The sequence below is a fragment of the Gossypium arboreum genome, chromosome 1 (genome assembly GCF_025698485.1).
Source record: "Gossypium arboreum isolate Shixiya-1 chromosome 1, ASM2569848v2, whole genome shotgun sequence".
NCBI classification, from domain to species: Eukaryota; Viridiplantae; Streptophyta; class Magnoliopsida; order Malvales; family Malvaceae; genus Gossypium; species Gossypium arboreum.
The window spans coordinates 99406727-99421774 of record NC_069070.1 but is presented as its reverse complement, the minus strand read 5'-3'; the positions used below and the strand labels follow the sequence as shown (position 1 = coordinate 99421774).

At 34.2% G+C, this 15048-nt stretch overlaps 1 long non-coding RNA gene across 1 annotated transcript; it reads right to left on the bottom strand.

The window, feature by feature from the left end:
• Window positions 1–723: 723 nt before the first annotated feature.
• On the bottom strand, window positions 724–1374 carry LOC128290197 (uncharacterized). Its single transcript, XR_008279841.1, has 3 exons — window positions 1268–1374; window positions 1089–1190; window positions 724–952 (listed from the first exon to the last, which is right to left on the bottom strand). It is a non-coding gene; the product is annotated as an uncharacterized LOC128290197 (long non-coding RNA).
• Between the last annotated feature and the right edge of the window lie 13674 nt (window positions 1375–15048).

The window sequence follows — 15048 nt, the reverse complement described above, 5'->3', positions numbered from 1 at the left end:
GCCTTTAGTGGTTCTTTTAAGCGCCACTAAAACTTTTAGCGGCGTTTTTTAAAACGTCACAAAAAACACCGCTATAGGTAATGCCACAAAAATTTGTGGCATTTATTGAAAAAAAACACCGCTAAAAAGTCATGGCTTTTAGCGGCGTTTGTGGGAAAAGCGCCGCTAAAAGTCACGTCTTTTAGCGGCACTTTTTCCACAAACGCCGCTAATTTTGGCAGATTTGCAATATTTTTTTTCACCAATATCCAGCCCTTCCTACATTAAAATCCAACCAAATACAACAAATATAGTATAAAATGCAGCCAAAAACAGCAAATTTAGCATAAAAAATACAACCAAAAACATTAATTCTTAATGATACTTCAAATTTAACTAAAGATATATGATATAATTAATAAATAAAGTATAATTTAAAATATTCTTACAATAATGTTAAACGTGACAAAACTTAAAAACATTCTTACAATAAGAAAACTAAAGTCTAAGATGGCGGCTTTGCGATTGTGAAACATATGCATCATCTCTCAAGTCGTATTTGGAGGTCATCGTACTTTTTGCTCTGTTCTGCTACCATCGCTCGTGCCTCTGCCTCTCTCACTGCAGCCGCTGCCTCCCTCTCTTCTGCCTTTGTTCTAAGTTGTTGCTAGAGTTCTTCATATTTTCGTTGAACCTCGGCAATTTGCTCAACCGTGTTCGCTTGCATCTAAGCTATCTGGTCTTTTAACCTCTGAACTTCAGCTTGAGCTTGACTTCCAAAAGGCATGTATTGCTAGGAGCCGGATCCAAAATATTGGGTCGGGGTAACACCAGATCCTTGAAATCGAACCTGACCGTACCTTTCAGGACCCAAAACTTCAGTGATAATTCTGTTATCAATGTTCTCAAGATTAACAGAACTATCACTTGAAGCAATCGCTTCATATTTTGCCTTCTTCTCCTTTAGTTTCTCCTAAAAAATCAATTAAAGAGCTAGAAACGAAATATATAATAAAAAGGAATGCAAACTAATGATGAATTGAATTAAACAATTATAATTAAAGATTATAAATATTTAGAATAAATCAAATATTATTAAGTAAATATACCATAATTTCTCCAGCTTCGGATGTCATAGGAGATCCATCTTTCTTCCTATGTGTAATCTCAAAAAGCTGAAGGAGTCCAACTTTTTGTCCGGATTTGACTTCCTACAATATAGTAGTAAAAATATTATTTAATAATAGAAAGTTATTAATATTTGAAAGAATTAATAAATTCATAATACCTCGGCCTCAGCTACAGAAGCAAAACTTCTCGACCTTGCCGTGTGTGTGAATTTTTGTTTTTCCCTGCTGCTTGTTCCAACTCGCTCACGGTCCTACATAATAAAATTATTATTACGTATATAGTAAACACTATATATAAGAGTTTGGAAATACGCAATACCTCTCCTTTCTTTGAATTCCAAAATCTAACAGCATCTTCTCATTGATACCTCAGCATTCCCGGCGGGACATTTCTCAATTTTTCCTCGAGGCTTATGTCTTTCTTAAAATATTGTTTCTTTAAAGTGCTTTTATTGTCTCTCCATCTTTTATCTCATGCCTTCTTGATATAATCATCGGAGACTTCTAAAGCAAATCTCTCCTAAAAAAACATAAGTTTAGAATGTAAATATAAATGAAACTTAAACCAAAGTATTATAAATTACATTCACATTTTGTTACCTTAATATTAGCGAGAGCCTGATTTTTGTTGCTATCAGACATGTGATGCCATGATTCGTAGTTGATGGGCAACATATTTCCATTTCGTGCTAAAATGCCCAAATAGTCTGCTAAAAGTCGAGCTTCAGATCCAACAGGCTGACCATGAGTATTTCTACTTACTTTAACACGCTCGACAGGATCTAAGTCGTATAAATCTCTAAGCAGCGTACGTCCTCGAAATTTGCGCATCCCACCACTTTCGGCTGAAAAATGATATACTATTATTATATTAAAATTGACAAATAATTCAATAATAAAAGTCAACACATGTAAAATGAACATAACATTACTTTGAAATTCTTCAGGCTCATCAAGTGTCTCCGGCACATTCGAAGATCCAACAACTGTCTACTATTCACTATTTCCTTCTTTCGAATTTGGAGTATTCTGGACAATACTTAAATCTCGTAATCTTCTTCTACGCATTTTTCCTGCAATACACATAAAATAGTTAAAGTTTTAGTAACAAATTACAACAATAGTAGTACATATAAAATAGTTAAATTATATAACATGATAAAGATTAAAATTATAATATTACATATAATTAAAAATTGTAAAATCTTACTACATCATTATTCAGAATATCTTCATCCACATCATGTCGAACCCATTGATGTTGTGTATCAAGATTAGGATATTTTCATCTAAGTTTTGTTTTGGAAAAGGTAATGTTTCGATCTTTCGACGACGTCATCTCTACTTCCATTACCCATGTCAAACAAGTCTCTAGGGGTGTTTCGGAGTACAACATACCAACCCTTATCAGTTGGATCTTTCGAATAAAAAACTTGTTTCACTTGAGAGGAAAATACATATGGCTCGTCCATCAATTGTTGTCCAAATGTGAATCAAGCGGCGAAATTCAACATTATAAAACCAAATTGATCTTCTTTAATTCCTCGAGCAGTATTAGCATCAGCCCAATCACACCGAAATAAGACAACTTTCCATCTGCCATAGTAATCCAACTCAATAATGTCGGTAAGAAGTCCGTAATACTCCACATTACCCTCAACCGGATTACTGTCCCTAGCACTAGCATAACTTGTAATTGAAGAATTAACAACAACTCCACAATTTTGAGTTCTCCTCATTCTCTCATGATACTTTGTATGAAATCTGTATCCATTGATGAGGAAGGCACTATATCTTTTTATTATTCTGTTCGGACCTTGGGAAAGCCATTTAACTTCATCATTGACGTCCTTTCCACTCCAAACCTATTGAATCAAAAGTAAATTGAATAATTAACTAAATTTCGGGATTATATGTAACTTATTAACTTTAGTTACATACCGTTTGACTTAACCATTCATGAAAAGATTCTGTGAATAACTTATTAATGTCTCGATGTTGCAATCTTCGAGAGCGTGCACGAGATCTCAAAATTTGTTTGTACTAACTATGTTAAAAAAAAGTGTAATTGGTTAGAAGATAAACAAATCAAAACGATGAATATGTGAGGAAATTTTAGAACTTACTTGCGTAACGGTTCAACTAAATCGTGGTGAAAAAGTACATATCGATGTGCTTGTATCCATCATATATCATCTAATTCTGCAATTTCAACTTTGCCGATTGGTTCTCCATAACTTTGGAATAAATAAGTTTCGGCCAAGTTATGATCATTGAGCCCAACATTTCTATTTGGTCTATTCAATCGTGTTTCAACATCTTCTAAATACCTAGAACAGAATGTTATGCACTCTTCTGCCAAGTAGCCTTCAGCAATTGATCCTTCTGGATAACGCTTATTGCGACAATAAGATTTCAATTTGCTTAGGAACCTAAACACGATATACAATATTTATCAAAAGTTGTAACTAAATGTATAGACGCGAATAAATAAATACTTGACAAATAAATTAGCACCTTTCTATTGGATACATCCATTGATAAAAAATCGGTCCACCAAGTATTGCTTCGTGAGGGAGATGGATTACCAAGTGCACCATAATAGTGAAGAAGGAAGGTGGAAAGATCTTCTCCAAATTGCATAAAGTCAAAGCAACTTGATCCTGTACTTTCTTAAGTTCTTCAACATCCAAAACTTTGCCACAAATAGCTTTCATTATATTGGATAGTTCAATTATACAGGACGTCACATTTTTTGACATGCAGCACCGTAAAGCAACTGGGAGTAAATCTTGCATCAAGATGTGGTAATCATGTGATTTTAATGAATATAATCTTCGATCTTTAAGACTCACACATCGAGATATATTTGACACATACGCATCTGGGACCTTTATATCCTTCAACACCATACAAAACACCTATTTCTCTTCCTTTGACATTGAAAAAATAGAAGGTGGCAACCGATATTTCCCATTCGGAAGTACTTGAGGATGAAGATCACGCTGAATTCTCATGTCAACTAAATCAAGTTGACTCTGAAGATTGTCTTTTGATTTTCCATCGACATTCAAAATTGTCCCAATTATGTTCTCGTAGACATTCTTCTCAATATGCATGACATCAAGATTGTGGCGTAAAATATTATGCTCCCAATAAGGCAACTCAAAAAAAATACTTCTTTTTTTCCACAAGTCTGCCTCATTAGGATCATCCTCTTCGTTAGATTCATCATCGGATTCATCCCTCGATCTTCTCTTTGATTGCGTGTTAGGTGGTTGATTCATCTTCCCATAACTGAAGTTGATATCTTTTAACATAAACAAGATTTCAGATCCAACGGTCTGCTGAGGAGCTCCTCTGTACTCTTCAGTACCGTCAAATAGAGTCCTCTGAAATCTAAATTTATGATTTCCATCTAACCACCGACGATGGCCCATGTAAGAGAACTTCTTCCCATTGTACAACCACTTCGAACACGTTTGCGCAGCACAACAAGGACAAGCATAACGTCCTTTAGTACTCCAACCCGATAAATTAGCATAAGCCAGGAAATCATTAATTGTCCACAATAAAGATGCATGTAAATAAAAGTTCTCTTTTCTTAATACATCATATGTCTCAACACCCGAGCATAATTGTTTTAACTCTTCAATAAGTGGCTGTAAATAGATGTCAATATCATTTCCGGGACCTTTCTCTCCAGGAATAATCATTGATAAAATAAACGAAGATTGCTTCATGCAAATCCATGGAGGCAAATTGTAAGGAACAAGCACCACAGGCCAAGTACTGTACGAAGTACTCATGATTTTAAATGGATTAAAACCGTCAGCTGCTGGCCCAAGCCTCACATTTCGAGGATCGCTTGCAAAGCTTGAAAATTTCATGTCAAATGATTTCCAAGCTAAATAATCTGCAGGATGTCTTAACAATCCATCATCAGTCCGTTGATCATTATGCCAGCTCATAGATTCGGCTGTCTTTGACGACATGAAAAGCCTTTGAAGTCTTGGTATTAGGGGAAAGTATCGCAAAACCTTGACTGGCTTCTTTCTTAACTGTGCCTCACCTTCATCCGCATTCACATCTTCTGTATTCCCATTCATCCAACGAGACTTGCCGCAAACATTACAACCTTGTTGGTTCTTCCGATCACCCCAAGACAACATGCGTCATTTGGGCAACTATGAATTTTATCGTACCCAAGGCCCAAATCTTTTATTAGTCTCTTCATATCTTGACAAGATTGGGGGATTTTTTCAAAAGGAAACATCTCTCTCAGAAACTCTAGCAGCATTGTAAAAGAATTTCCAGTCCACCCTCCCAAACATTTTAAGTGAAATAAACGAATGCAGAAGGACAATTTCGAATATTTTGATCCCTCGTAAAGTTCTTCGTTCATTTCATTAAGTAAATTGTAGAACTTCGCCACTTCTTCATTTGGCTCCTCATAAGGTGCACTTGTTCCCGTTTCGCCAAAAACATTTCCACCAATATTACAATCATATGATGCAATAAAGTCAGGTGGAAACGATGGCTCACCATGACTGTGCATATTAAATGCTTCCCGCAACATACCTTCCATGTCATCTTGTTTAACATACTGATGGTAATCAGTATCAGGATAAGTCGGATTAATCATTGAAGAAGTTCCACTAGATGTACACTCTCCATGGAAAATCCATTTTTTATACCCCCGAATAAAGCCATCAATAATTAGATGTTCGTAGACAACTTCACGAGTATGCCAATTGATGTTGCCACACTTCTTACACGGGCAAAGAATCATATTCTCTTGGCTTGCATTTTGAAATGCAAAATTCAGAAAATTTTGTACTCTATTTCGATAGGCGTTGCTTACCCTTGACAATTTCATCCAAATCCTATCCATTTCGTAGTTCTTGAATTCTAAAGTTGACACTAAATTACACAGGTAAGTTGTTTATTATGTAAGTCTTGATATGATATATTTTTATGTTTTATGTAAGTTATGTAGATTATGTAAGTTATGAAATTTGAACTTTAAACTATATGCTTTTAAGGAAATTATTAGATTACACTACATGTATTAGTTAAGTTATGTAAGTTGTTATGTACGTTATGTGAGTTATGTAAATTATGTAAGTTATGTGAGTTATGTAAGTTATATGAGTTATGTAAGTTATGTGAGTTATGTAAGTTATGTAATTTATTTAAGTAATGATCAATATTAATACTATTTTGATAAAATTAGTTATAACTTTTAAAGACATTTAAAATTATTAAATATTAAAATCAAACATTATTAATATAAAAAATAGTAATTTTTAAGATTCATCATACGTGGCGTTGTTACACCTAGGAGGATCCATTATATCTTCATACTCGATATAAGGCAACCCGTCAAGTTTCCAAACCTATATACTTTGAATCTTTAAAATATTTAAAATAAGGTTGGAGAGAAGGTCACTATTGTTGTAATTTTAATGGACAAGCAAGCTACATGGTAATAAATATTCAATAGTAAATGAGCTCGATAGAACTTTTTCAAGTCTTTTGAATTTTTAAGATTCATCATACATGGCGTTGTTACACCTAGGGAGGATCCATTATATCTTATTTCGATATAAGGCAACCCGTCAAGTTTCCAAACCTATATACTTTGAATCTTTAAAATATTTAAAATAAGGTTGAGAGAAGGTCACTATTGTTTTAATTGCTTATAACTGCAGATTACTATAATAAAGTAATATTTTATAGAAAAAGGCTCCACAATGATCACCATCAATTATATAATTATTCAATGCTCGCAAATTATAACACAAAACAAACAACAAGATAAATCATACCAAGTATGGAGAGAGACCTACCTTAGCAGATATTTCCAAATTTGTCCTCCATATAAATTAATTAGAGCTATAATTTCTCTTCCAAAAAAAAAAATACCATTGCTATCATGAACATTTAAATACTTGTGCACATAACGAGATGAATTATTCAATTACATAATTAAAACATTACTAACTTATACAATGCTCAAACTTAACACATTATATAATTATTCAATTATTTTACATACACACAATTATATTAATTCAATATGACAAAAAATGTATGTATTTATTTCTTTTAAACATGTACAATTGAAATAAATCAAAGTTTTATACATACATATGAACCGCAATTTAAGTTTCATTTATATAATAACACCAAATGAAAATTTATGTATCAAATTATAAGTTTGATCAATATTTATGTATAAATTTAATATTTATTCCTATAAATATTAAAATATTCACTTATTCATATAATTAACACATTTTCAAAAAGATTTTATTGAGGTGAGTCAAACGGATTAGCACAGATCGAGAAAAAGAAGAGACCAAGAATTTACTTAATGAAACTTACTTTGCCAAATTTGATCACTGAGGTACAATCTTGAGCACAGAGACGACGGGATAGCAAATCCTACACCGGTGATGTACACGAAATGCAAGTAACGAAATCAAAATGCATCTATTTTACTTGGACTCGGTGTGACAAGATGGATATATGTCCACATGTATGTTAATTTTGTTCTAAGTTTTTCCATATATTTGGATGATCATCATCCCGAACCTTTGTCTGGATACATGTTAAACACAAGTGCCTCACACTGGTACTTCATGAAAAATGAAATGTCAGAGCAAACATAAGAAGGCATTACATAGGAAGCTGTTAGCTATCATAACTATTATTATTCTTTGGCCAAGGAAACATCTAACTCTGAAGTATCTTCTCATCAATATAGAAAAATCTTTTGTTTAAGATTACGGTAAAAAGAGTAAAATAACCTGTCTGTGTGAATATAGCCGTATTAATTCTAATCAGATTCCCTTTCGAATCTAACAGAGTACCTCCATTACAACAAAGAAAGAAAGCCAAGAAGTAGCAGCAATAAAAAAACTTGTTCAGAGACATTAACTTTAAAGTTTTGAGACAGATACAGAAGATTAGACAAATCATTTGGAGAACCTGTTTCCCGGATTGATGGCTGCAACATAATCAGATGTCATTGTTGAAATTATCAAACCAAAAAGCAAGGAAATGTAGGAACCACACAAAAGAAGAGCTAATTTGTGAATACAGAGCTTACAACATATTAAGAAAATTTTGCAACCAAAATGTAATATTAGCCAGACATGATACATTTCATAAACATAATTTTTGAAGTCCACAAATCCTAATTATCCATACAAGCAACATGACCTCCAAGCATCACTGTTTATTTGATTTTCGTTCAGATGCAAGTAGATAAACTTACTGCTAGCAGTTATAAAACTGAGATGAACACTAATATTTTAGTTACATAGTTCAGAACCCTAAATCACATTTCAAAATTTCAAAAACCCAAATAGCCCCAAAACCCCGAAAAGAGAGAGAAGCACAACAATCTAAGATTACCAATGTCAGCATGCTAAAGTCTAGGGTTCAAAAGAACAAGTAAATGAGAGTACCTTGATTTGATGGACTCGCCAAAGGTAACCTTCAATCAGGTTTGATTTAAAAATGAAATCCCTTAATCTTTCTGCTTGCTGCAAAAATAAAACAGAAGTGAAATCGAAATGGAAATGAAATCGAAAATAAACTGCTTGCTTGCTGCAATGAAATTGAAATTATAATAACCATATTTAACCCAGTGACAACAAATTGAAACAAACATGAAATTATAATAACCTGTCGATCAAAAAGAGAGAGGGAGACGGCAAATGGGTTTGATTTGGGGAAATTTTGGGGTTTAGGGGAAACTTTGATTTGGGGGAAAATAAGGGTTTCGGGTTTGCAATGGGGTGAAATGGCTGAAACAAAAACGACGACGTTTTGTTAAATGTAATGACGCCAGTAAATTGCAAAGGAAATGACGTAGTTTTAATTAAACTTTTAGTAGCGTTTTTAAAAAGGCGCCGCTAAAAATAGAGAATTAGTGGCGTTTTTAAAAAAAGCGACACTAAAAATAGGAAATGTAACACCCCAAACCCAGCCTGGATGTTATGACCGGATCTGATGCGCCACATTGGTGCGTTCAAAACACTTAGTTTGGAAAAGCTGAGTTGGTGTTGTAAAAGATACTTTTAAAAGAAGGTTAAAGTGAATGGAAGTGCACCGGTAGGAAACCGGAAAAAGAGGAGGTGAGTCCGTCGGATCGCTAAGTACCAAGCTCTCTTGGATCCAATCCTAGACATGCACACCGCCATTGCCACACTCTAATAACTTGTATAATTTTGAGAAAACCGTTTGATTATGACCATCTTAAGAAAATGATTAAGGTTGCAAAACGTTTGCTTAAATTATTTATTTTTCTTGGGAAAACATTTACTTTATGGAAACTTTGCGTCATCGTGATCTTTTAAAACAAGTAGATTTTATAAAACGAACCCTAGTGCTAGCCAGTTTAATAATCCCCAAAATAAAGTTAATTAAAAATAGCGGCCTTATTACAATTTTAAGCATAATAAAATAAAATAATCCAAATTAACGGCTAAACTTATTTAAAATCGTCAATCAATCTTCATGGCCACTCTGAATCCCTTGACTCCAAGTCCACCAATTCTAGGGCTCACCGCAAGGATGGAAGAGGAAGGGGTGAGTTTGGGAAAACTCGGTGTATCTGAAACCCATCCAAAGCCCAAATCAGCTCGAGCCCATTGGGCCTAAGCCCTATTCAGATAACGAGACACGATGGTCAAGCCCTTTCGAATCACAAGAGCAAGGCCTTAGCCCTTTTTACATAACAGTGTGGCCCATAAGCCCGGTTCAAGAACATGAGTATCAACAGTAATAATGAATGCAAGCCCATCCGGGAGACTACTCAACCCACCAACCGCTACATCGCCTGCACCAACCCTACACACCATGTGGGAATATCTCAACCCACCCAAATTTACACACCACAGTGCTAAAGAGCAGCACTCAAATTCGATCGATTGAGGCAAAGCCTCCAAGACGTGGATGAACCACTTTCAAGACTTCCTTCATTAATACCCCAATCCCATGCAAGATATTAATAAATGCATATCATGCAAAATACAGTAGTAATCAATCATGCGTTCACCAATTTAAAACCCTAGGGTATATCGGTAATTTTGCTCTTTAGGGTAATTTGGTAATTTTACTCTTTAGGGTAATTTCGTGATCTACGCCATCGCACAAGCTAATTCAGTAATTTTATCGTTTTATGCAATTTGATTCCACCATCTACCTAATGAGCTAATTTGCCCATCTCTTACCCATATTGGTCCGTAAGCCCATTGGGCCCAATTTTGGCCCATCGAGCCCTTTTTCCGAAATACGCTAAAACGTCACGCTGAACGTGCTTACCACCTTGCGGTGCCGGATCTAACAATTACTCTATGACTTGAGAGCATTCGCATACCCACATGACCATGAAATGCCGGATTTCAAGATTTTGGCGGCCACGAATTGAACTAAAGAAGGGTGTTCGTACACACCTGATTTGCGATATTCCTTGATGAGATCTCCTATGCGATTTCCCCTATAATCAACCACTTATAGATTAGACCATGTTGTATTAAACCAAATCGAAACTACCTATTATCATCACTTACACATTCGGCCACCATCCACAATGGCCCTTGGGTACCTTACCTTTGTTGCCAAAATCGACAGCTAGCTCCAAATCCGATTGCTCCAATGATTCACGCTTTCAATCCCACACTTCAGAAGGCACTAACCAATGAAAGAAAACAACCGTTAACAACCCTTAAAGCCACATGCCCAAATCGACAGCCTCCCTAATTTTAGGGACTTCGGCTTTTCCTAACTTTGTAAAATATAACCAGATCTGAGATGATGAACACTTACCCCTTACTCCTTTTTGATCTCCACGCAATCTGGTGCAAATTTATCTTTCAAACGATGGTAAAAACTTGACTCCCGGAGTTCTGAAGTTTCGGCTATAAGCCCCCAATTCTATGGTTTTTCGCCTTTTGTGTGATGAAGGAGATGATAATGCGGGGCTACAACCTTGAAGTAGAATTGCGGTCAGGAATCCAGATTAAGAAAAGATAATTTGTAAATTAATAAAAGCAAAAGAATATAGGAGAACACGGCTTTAAAGAAATCGGCACAAGCAAAGTGATCACGAGATTTCGGCTTTTATGGATTCGCAAAAGTGTTGATGAATAGTAGGTATGATGAATAGTTTGAAGAAGAAAAATAGAAGAAGAAGAATAGGGAGGTGGTAGTTTGACTAGAGAGGAAAAGAGAGAAAAGAACAATCCTAAGGTGTAAAAGCAGAAGAAAACGGCACCAACAATACCCTAAGTGCCGAAATACTACCCTCATAATCCCCCTGCCGATTTTCCCTCTTCAATTCCCCCCATTCGGCTAACTCCTAGCCTCATCCCAATCCCTTAAATCTCTCCCCTTATCACTCCTTAATCCAAGCAGTTAAACTGATCCAACTCTCCTCTAGCAGAATCCACCTGAACTCCAACACTTACCCCTCCTGCACTAAAAAAATAAATGCACCTATTTGCCAACAAAGGGAATCGAACCCAGGTCTTCCCCCAACACTTACACGCCACCTTCATAGCTCCCTAGTGGCGTCACTTAGCCACTTTACCAAAGGCTCATTTGTGATGTAATTTACCCATCACTCCACTTAAGGCCACTTAGCCAGAACCCCTAACTCCTAAGTCTAAAATTCCAAAAATTCAACTGGGTTTTGGCCAACTCATGGGCCTTCTATAAGCCCATTTACCTACTCAAAATACTAATTCCACATCCAAATACAAAATTTAAAAAATCTTTACAAAATATTGAAAATCGCGAATAAACCCGAAAATCAGGATGTTACAGGGAATTAGCGGCGCTTTTTTTAAAAATGCCGCTAATTCCCTTGGAGACATTGAATGACGTTGTTTATGCTAAAGTGAATTTTTTTGTGGCATTTTTGTCAAAAACACCACTAATGCATTAGATAGTAATAAATTTTAATAGTTAATTAATTATTATTTAATTATTTTAATATTTAAATTTAAGGTAAAATCAATTTAAAATAATTTCTAATAATTATTTAAAACATGAAATGAATTGAGATAAAAAATTATATTTTCAAAATCATTTTGATAAAATGAACAACAATGAAAAAAATGCAAAATTTTAAAACATTAGGTTTTGATAAAAAAAAAGAGTTGTGAGCAATACTTATTAAAATTTTCTTTTAAGAGATTATTATTATTATTTGCATCTTAAAATTAAAGTAAGCCAAGTTTAATTTCGAGAGTCGATTGCATGCAAAGAAAGTTATTAAACACATATTATTTTTAGATTTTGAAATTATAATAAATTCAAATTCAATATTTAATCATGATGCATTAAATTTGAGAATTTCATTAACATTTCAGTATTCAATAATTTTAAGAACCACCTCATCAAATTTCGTAAATACTAAACCTTGTGTAATTATATGGGAATATAAACATATATACATCATAAATATATGTATAAACATGAGATCAAGTAGTTAATTAAACCGCACTCCAAGTTAAAACCTAGATTCAACCAGAACATCATTTAATCAACTAATAAACCTTAAACCCTAATAACCCTAGCTAAGCCTTAAAACCTTAAACACTGTAATATATACCGGCCTAAGCCCTATGTACACTTTAATACACCAAACCCCAAATAACAAACTAATTTAAAACACTATACCCCAAACCCAAAATAACAAACCCCAAACCATGCATAAGCTTACTGCCATTGAACCCTAAACCATAAACTTAATATATATATATATATACTACTTACCATTTCAACCCTAAACCATAGGCCTCAAACTTAAATATTAAACACTAAACCCCAAAATAAATTTAATCAACTACTTCCACAATTTATTAATATAAACATAAGCTTTTACATTATCTATGTATATACACATAAACATCCATATGAATTTTTTAGGGTTTAGAGTTTTAGAATTTATGGTTTTATAGTTTAGTTATCAATTTGTAACTTTTAATAATTAAGTAATTAAAATAAAACTTTCTCATAGCTAAGTGAATTAGTTTATATTAAATTGAATTAAAAAAAAGAAAATAATATGAAAATTAAATCAGATCAAATCGAAACAACTATCGACGGTTGTCATAGATAAAATTTTTTGCGGCATTTGGTCCTAAAAACGCCGCTATTGATTAGTTTTAGTGGAGTTTTAACAAAAACGCCGCTATTTCTCTATTTTTAGTGGCGTTTTACATAAAAACGCTGCTATTTTCCCAGTTTTTACTGGCGTTTGGACAAAAACGCCACTATTTCTATGCTTTTTAGTGGCGTTTGGACAAAACGCCACTATTTCTCTGCTTTTTAGTGGCGTTTTGGATGAAAACGCCACTATTGATAACTTTTAGGGGCGTTTGGGACAAAAACGCAGCTATTTCCCCAGTTTTTAGTGGCGTTTACGTGAAAACAACGCTATTGATCCGTTTTAGTGGCGTTTTAGATAAAACCACCGCTATTGATATGTTTTTAACGGCGTTTTAGACAAAAACGCTGCTATTTCTCTTTTTTTTGCGGCGTTTGTGAGTAAAGGGCGCAAATGTATAATATTTGCGGCGTTTTTTGTTCAAACGCCACTAAAAATGCCGCTAAAAGTCCTTTTTCTTGTAGTGTATGTTATGTCACGATGTCGAGTATTAGTCATTGTGATGAGGCCAAGTCAGTATGTTGCATTATGACTAGGAACCCCTGTAGTCACGATGTTATCTTGAAATATTGAAAACATTACAAATTGGTCATAATTCAACCTTGAGTTAGAAATAGAGTTTTCTAAGCTCGTATAAGACCTGAAAATGTGTGTTTATTGTATTATGTATTTCTATTACTCGTAAATAATTATTTACTGGTATAAATTAAATGTAATTGATCGTAATTTTTCTGACAATGAATGTGACATCCTGTAGCTTGGACTCGATGATTGAGTTGGGTATGAGGTGTTACAAAATGAGTCCATTTATGTTAAAACAAAGTTTTAAATTTTATAATCAAGTTGAGTAGCTTAGTGTATTAATATGACATCCCTTGCACGTGAGGAATCAATGCACTTCGAGTAAAGGGTGTTACACTATATGTTGCCTTTGGGCTATGAAGACATCCATATTCTGATGCTTTCGAGCTTAGCACCTTGGTGTGTTTGGTGGCTCAGAACTATGCGCCTTTTGGTGTGTCAAGAGGGATGTGATATTATTACGGGGGTAGAACTTTAATCTTACAGTTCATGTGGCCTTAGGCAATTTCTTCTCTTTAAATATGCCTAAGTCAGTCTAGTTCTCAAAAAGTTAGAATTCACAATAGATATTCTCCAAGGCACCGAAAAATAAAGCAGAAGCAACTAAAATGTAATAGCCCGTTTTTGGGTCAAATCAGAACAGTGGTTTCGAGACCACAAATCTGAAGTAGAAATATTTATTTTATTATTCCTTTAAGGTCTACAGCATGATAGAATAATTGTGTGAAAATTCGTTAAGAAATTTTATCGATTGAGTGCTTAATTTAACTAGAAGGACTAGATTGCAATAGGTGCAAAACTTGAATTCTATAAGTTAAAGGTGTCTAATTGTTATGAAATTTTAATTAGAGGTCCTTAAATGGAAATTAAATCATTATACCTTAGGATGGACAAAAATGGACATGGTTAGGTGAAATTTCAAAGTTATGCATTAAGGGTATTTTAGTAATTTGGCTAATAGGGACAAAATTAACTAAATAAAAGATGTCCATCTTCTGAATTTCATCCCCCCATAGCTGAAATTCACAAGGAGTCCATAGCTAGCGTTTTGGCCACTTTCAAGCTTGATTGTAAGTCCGTTCTTGTCCTGTTTTTAACGATTTTTATATTTTTGAGATCGTTGTAACTTGATTTAGCTATTTCAAGGACTAATTTGAAAGAAATTTA